This window comes from Rhinoderma darwinii, chromosome 8, assembly GCF_050947455.1.
Source record: "Rhinoderma darwinii isolate aRhiDar2 chromosome 8, aRhiDar2.hap1, whole genome shotgun sequence".
Lineage (NCBI taxonomy): Eukaryota > Metazoa > Chordata > Amphibia > Anura > Rhinodermatidae > Rhinoderma > Rhinoderma darwinii.
Genome location: NC_134694.1, coordinates 116,640,767 through 116,648,049, shown reverse-complemented (window position 1 = coordinate 116,648,049; position 7,283 = coordinate 116,640,767). Strand labels below are relative to the sequence as shown.

Below are 7,283 nucleotides of genomic sequence, written 5' to 3'. Positions count from 1 at the left end.
GCTGTCCCCGTCCATTACTGCTCATAGTAACACTCGCTGTCCCCGTCCGTTACTGCTCATAGTAACACTCACTGTCCCCGTCCGTTACTGCTCATAGTAACACTCACTGTCCCCGTCCGTTACTGCTCATAGTAACACTCACTGTCCCCGTCCGTTACTGCTCATAGTAACACTCACTGTCCCCGTCCGTTACTGCTCATAGTAACACTCACTGTCCCCGTCCGTTACTGCTCATAGTAACACTCACTGTCCCCGTCCGTTACTGCTCATAGTAACACTCACTGTCCCCGTCCGTTACTGCTCATAGTAACACTCACTGTCCCCGTCCGTTACTGCTCATAGTAACACTCACTGTCCCCGTCCGTTACTGCTCATAGTAACACTCACTGTCCCCGTCCGTTACTGCTCATAGTAACACTCACTGTCCCCGTCCGTTACTGCTCATAGTAACACTCACTGTCCCCGTCCGTTACTGCTCATAGTAACACTCACTGTCCCCGTCCATTACTGCTCATAGTAACACTCACTGTCCCCGTCCATTACTGCTCATAGTAACACTCATTGTCCCCGTCCATTACTGCTCATAGTAACACTCACTGTCCCCGTCCATTACTGCTCATAGTAACACTCACTGTCCCCGTCCATTACTGCTCATAGTAACACTCGCTGTCCCCGTCCATTACTGCTCATAGTAACACTCACTGTCCCCGTCCGTTACTGCTCATAGTAACACTCACTGTCCCCGTCCATTACTGCTCATAGTTCCTTGTAAAAGGAGTGATCAAGCAGCGATCGACGATCTGTCTCATCAATTGGCGATCGCTTTCACAGCCCATATTGGGCCTTGTAAATGGACCCTTAGGTGCTAAGACCAGGAGGACTTGCCGGTATTCGGACCGCCCCATTGGCATGTCCAACCTTAATTAAACATTGAAATAAAGTGTTTTGTTTTTTTCTGCATAACAGATGATAGGAAGCCATACAAAGGTATGTGGGCGCATGTTTTTAAAAAGCCTATCAAATACTGGAACTCGTTTGATGGACAAAAATGGGTGGACAGATTTGCCGGTAGCCATCGGATACAAAATTGTTTGATAAAACGAGTTATTTTAGGTGTACCTCCAGATTTTGAAAACGTTTGACATATCATAGTTGGGCTGATTTCACACTTCTCCCAGAAAGGCCCCGGCGCATATGGATCTATAGGCCCCCATTCACCTGAGAGAGGCCAAAAGAGGGTCTACACAGAGGCATCCCGCAAAAAATGCTTTTTCTTTTTAGAAGAGGCGGATGCGACTGTATTCCTCTATAGTGGAATCTTTCGGAGGTATACGTCGGGAAATCTTCCTGTCATATACCTCTGATATGATTAAAGAGGCTCCGTCACCACATTATAAGTGCCCGGTCTCCTATATAATGTGATCGGCGCTGTAATGTAGATAACAACAGTGATTTATATTTAGAAAAACCATCAATTTTGACCAAGTTATGACCTATTTTAGATTTATGCCAATGACTTTCTTAATGCCCAACTGGGCGTTTTGTAGCTTTTGACGAAGTGGGCGTTGTGGAGAGAAGTGTATGACGCTGACCAATCAGTGACCAATCAGCGTCATACACTCCTCTCCATTCATGTACTCAGCACATAGTGATCTCGCGAGATCACGCTGTGCTGTCACTTACTCACATATTAACGTTACTGAAGTGTCTTGAGAGTGAATAGACATCACCTCCAGCCAGGACGCAATGTCTATTCACACTCCCGACACTTCAGTAACGTTTGTGTGGGACTTACTAACAGCACAGCGTGATCTCGCGAGATCACTATGTGCGGAGTACATGAATGGAGAGGAGTGTATGACGCTGATTGGTCACTGATTGGTCAGCGTCATACACTTCTCTCCACAACGCCCACTTGGTCAAAAGCTACAAAACGCCCAGTTGGGCATTAAGAAAGTCATTAGCATAAATCTAAAATGGGTCATAACTTGGTCAAAATTGATGGTTTTTCTAAATAAAAACCACTGTTATCTACATTACAGCGCCGATCACATTATATAGGAGACCGGGCACTTATAATGTGGCCATAGTAACATTCCCCTTTGCCAGTACACCCCCCATTGACCGTTCAGGGGGTTATTTAAATATCGGGTGCCAAATATAACGGGACTGATATCTAAATAATGGAGGAGGGTAGAATTTTTTTTTAAAGTTCCCCAGAGTTTGTGCAGCCCTCCCCATTACATGCTGCACATGTAAGGGGTGATGAAAAGGCTTATTTAGACGAACGTATAATAGGTCCGTGATTTTCACGCGCCTCGCACGGACCTTTGTTAGTCTATGGGGCCGTGCAGACTGTCCGTGAGTTTCATGCAGTGTGTGTCCGCTGCGTAAAACTCACGACATGTCCGATATTTGTGCGTTGTTCTACTTCAATGGGTGCGTGAAAATCACGCGCAGCACACGGAAGCACTTCCGTGGGACGCACTTGATTTGCGCAACAAAAGTAAAAAGTATGAATGAAAACAGAAAAGCACCACGTGAAACAAACATACAAACAGTGTCATAATGATGGCGGCTGCACGAAAATCACGCAGCCACGCATCATACGCTGCTGACACACGGAGCAGTTAAGTACCTTTTGCGCGCGCAAAACGCACACGCCCGTGGAAATCCGGCCTTAACTGAAAAAAATGTCAAATTTGTTTTTTCTAGAAAACTTACGACTCTTCGGCTGATAACTGTTTTTTGAATGGACATATTGTGACCGGTAAGATGGAAATTATTTTCTATGGAACGAAAAAATCATCTGAAAAAAAAGTTAATTCATTCAAGTCGTAACATATGGAAATATTAAAATAAAATAATTTTCCAAAAAAAGTCTGGAGAATGCGGGCATCGATCCCGCTACCTCTCACATGCTAAGCGAGCGCTCTACCATTTGAGCTAATCCCCCTTCTTGAAGATCTCTAGCAGCACATGAATCAGGAGAACATGCAGAGTGCAGCTTTCGACTTGTTGCACAGGTCCCCACAGCAGCACATACGACCAAGAGTCAAGGCAAAGTCAATGGTAGTTCTGTATATATTTAGGAAAGAAAAAACAAACTTTTAAAAGCCCGGTCACTGCCTCATTTGTTTTTGAAAATGTGTTCTGGAGTTAAAAACATTTGGCCAATAATATAACTACTTCAGAGCCCCCTCCCCCCCACTGGTCATATGGATATAACTTACCTATAGAAAATGGTGAATAGGGTACATCCCAGTTGGAGTTTGGTATTGGCTACGCACCTGACTGCTCTTTTGGGACTATAAGTCTCTGTGGCGCAATCGGTTAGCGCGTTCGGCTGTTAACCGAAAGGTTGGTGGTTCAAGCCCACCCAGGGACGATGGTTTTTCTCTTCATAGTTTTCTTATTTTAAGACAACGTATAGCATTCATGGAGTACGTTAATTTCTTCTATCGTTTTTTTTATTCTCCATTAAGACATTTTGAATAATTCTGCTCAGATCTTCACCTTAACTAACGACAATGGAGCGTGCGCTGTGATGAGGATAGTTAAGGTGTATTTTGGAGCCTAAAATGCTCATAAGCTGAACCGAAATACACTTGAAATAGGCCCGCAAACAGCTTTGCATTGATTTAAATGGGAAACGCGCTGTGTAGTTCATATAAGGCGTATTTTTGCTTTATAAAAGGAAATGAAGATGCAAGTGTGAACAGCGTCCAAATCAGTAGCAACAGAATTAAAATGAGTATTTCTCTTCACATGCCTCCTCTGGAGTCAGCACATACGTGAAGGAGTATTCAGAGGCTTTCTCTGAACAAAGGAAAGTAAAACAAACAAAATTTAATTGTATTCAAAAATTGGTTTAGCAAAATTTGAACTAAAATAATGAGTATAAAAAGATTATCTGGAGAATGCGGGCATCGATCCCGCTACCTCTCACATGCTAAGCGAGCGCTCTACCATTTGAGCTAATCCCCCCTCCTTCTTATGTAATGGACACATCCAAGAGCAGAAATTCAGTATAGGAAGAGCACCTAGTCAGCTCTGCTAAGTGCCACGTGGGCTGTATATGACTTACTAGTTGTTGAAATCTTTATTGTAAACATTACATTTTTGCCCTCACCACGCACTGAGGGCGATGTCCACATCTGTCATTATTTTATGCTCTCTTGATTAAGTGCTGCAAAGTATAAGGACAGATCCGCTCCACTATTAGCCCAAACGGCACAAAAATAGCAGTTAACAAAAATCACGGACCGCGATTACAGGCACAGTTGTGTGAATGGGGCCTAATTCAGTGCCTTTTGGTAATGCTAAGGGCTTGTCCACACGTAACAGAATCGCTGACTCTGGACTTGATATAACACAGTGGACCAGCACTGCTGCTCAGTGTCCAAAGTCCTGTTTCCAGATGAAAGTAAATTTTGCATTTAATTTGAAAATCTCGGTCCCAGAGTCTGGAGGGAGAGTGGAGAAGCATCAATCCAAGTGTCTTGTGGTCCAGTGTGAAGTTTCCGCAGTCAGTGATGGTTTGGGGGCCGAGTCATCTGCTGGTGTTGGTCCACTGTGTTATATCAGGTCCAGAGTCAGCGCAGCGTCCAGCAGGACATTTCCCGGCACTTCATGCTTCCCTCTGCTGACAAGCTTTATGGAGATGCTGATTTCATTTTCCAGCAGGACTTGGCACCTGCCCACACTGCCAAAAGTACCAACACCTGGTGTAATAACCACAGTATCACTGCGCCTGATTGGCCAGAAAACTCACCCGACCTAAACCCCATAGAGCATCTGTAGGGTATTGTCAAGAGGAAGATGAGAGACCAGACCCAACAATGCAGACGAGCTGAAGGCCGATACCAAAGCAACCTGGGCTTCCATAACACATCAGCAGTAACACAGGCTGATCGCCTCCATGCCACGCCGCATTGATAACACCTCAGCAGTGCCACAGGCTGATCGCCTCCATGCCACACCGCATTGATAACCCCTCAGCAGTGCCACAGGCTGATCGCTTCCATGCCACGCTGCATTGATGCAGTAATTCATGCAGAGTCGGAGCCACGACCAAGTATTGGGGGCAGATACTGGACAGACTTCTCAGTAGGACAACATTTTGGTATTAAAAATCAGTTTTGAAATTGGGCTTCTATAATATTCTGATTTCCTGAGACACTAAATTTTGTTTTTTCAGTAACTGTTCCCATAATCATCAACATTAACATAAAAAAATGCTGGAAATAGATCCCTCTGTGTGTGATGAATCTATAGAATATGAGAGACACTTTGAATTGAATTACTGAAATAAATGAACTTTTTGATGATCTTCTAATTCATTGAGAAGGACTAGTATTAGATTCAGGGATGGGGCAGCAAAACGGAACCTGTGCCCGGGGTGAGGGAAAGCCTCGCTAAGGCTCTGGAATGGTAGTTACTAGCACTAGTGTGAACATAGCCTTAGAGTTTTCATATAAAGAAAATAACAACAGATGTTTCCATTCTGACAGCGCTGGAACAGGTCCCGGATGTCTCGTGACAGCTAAAAACGGCTTCCTTCCGGAGACATTATTAACCCTATTATCTGAGTTACTGGGAATAAATGCACAATAAACATTCATATAGGAGGTCTGGTACTGTGTATCCATCCATACAGGTCGCTGTAATGTAAACCTTCTATTGTACAAGCTTTATTTCTGAGAATGCAGCCAAAAATGACTTTGGCTGGGTGCACATATATATGGGTCTCTTTACAAGTGTAACTTCTCTGCTAGGGATTGGCCAGGATTGCTCTATCAATGTGGGTGGGGTTGCGGTTTCACCATCGATCAGTAGAACGACACGACCAGTTACATTGGTGAATATGAACATGTGGCCGTGCTTAGTATTGCAGCGCGGCCACATTTCACACTAACTTTACATTATCATTTTTTCATCTGTGTCAGGTTTCCTCCTCAGAGTAAAATTATGACATTATTAAAGGAGTTTTCCCATGAGGGACATTTGACATATCCACAGGATATGTCAGATAGGCGCAGGTCCCACCTATCTCTAGAACGGGGCCCCCTAAACTCACGCTGCCTCCCGACCACTACCTGATTACATGGGCGGGAGGTACAGAAACAGCGTAACTCGCTTAGCTACGCTCTTTCCGTAACTCCCATAGTAATGAATGGCAATTATGGAAGCAACGTAGCATGCGAGCTACGCTGTTTCCATAACTACTATTCAGTTTTATGGGAGTTACAGAAACAGCATAGCTCAGCGAGTTACGCTGTTTCTGTAGCTCCCGACCATGTAATGAGTAAGTGGCTGGGAGGGAGCCTGAGCACAAAAAGCTACAACAGGGATTAGGGGGCCCCGTTCTAGAGATAGATGCGGGTCCCACCTCTGGGACCCGCACCTATCTGACATTTATGAAATATCCTGTGGATATGTCATAAATGTCTCCGATAGGAAAACCCTTTTAAAAGCGGAACATCGCACATTATGGAACATTACCAGTATGCCGAAATCCAGTGGCAGCTAAAGAGTACATGCTATAAAATAATTCCTGATTTGCACCAGCAGGTGGCGATACCATATCATACCACTCATTTCAGGTCGTGTTTTCGCTCTAAAAGCAGAAAGGCCAAGATCCGTTTCTATTTAAAAATCTCTTACATTTCCCATGAGAACATTTCACTGTGGGACTGGACATCGCGCCCGCCGTCTCAAGGACATCACCACAATTTAAACAAAATCTGCTCCATCGAGGGGAAACTATTAGAGCTTCGCTGCGCGTGCCCCAACCGCACTTTCTTACTCGCTGCTCGCGCCTTATAGATATTATTACAGCTCTCCGTCTATAATCAATGATGACCGGCAGCTCTTCAGTGTCACACGCAGGCAACACTTCATGGCGCGAGAGAGGTTCCTGCCGCAACAGTTTTTCATTAACAAGTTTTAAAACATCTCCAACAATGTAAAGAGGAGAACTGAAAATTGCATTTTGTTTCTTTTAAGGAACAGTCGTTTTTGCCGCAGTTTGCTTCAGGCCGTCTTTACACATTTTTTGCATTTAAAACAGCTTTTAAAAAAAAAAAATGCCTAAATATATTCAGATAATGATAGTAAAGATTACATTTGAGACCTACTGAAGTACACGGAGCAAAACACCATTTAAAATTTTAAAAAAATAAATAAATTTTGTTGCATTGTGTGAACGGAGTTTTTAAAATCCATATCACTACAATGGGACTTCTGCCACTGTTGTAGAATGCAAAAAAAAAATAAAACAG

General features: G+C 43.9%; 1 non-coding gene across 1 annotated transcript; it reads left to right on the top strand.

The window, feature by feature from the left end:
* The first annotated feature begins 3,314 nt into the window (after nucleotides 1-3,314).
* On the top strand, nucleotides 3,315-3,388 carry TRNAN-GUU (transfer RNA asparagine (anticodon GUU)). The gene has a single exon. It is a non-coding gene; the product is annotated as a tRNA-Asn (tRNA).
* Nucleotides 3,389-7,283: the final 3,895 nt, after the last annotated feature.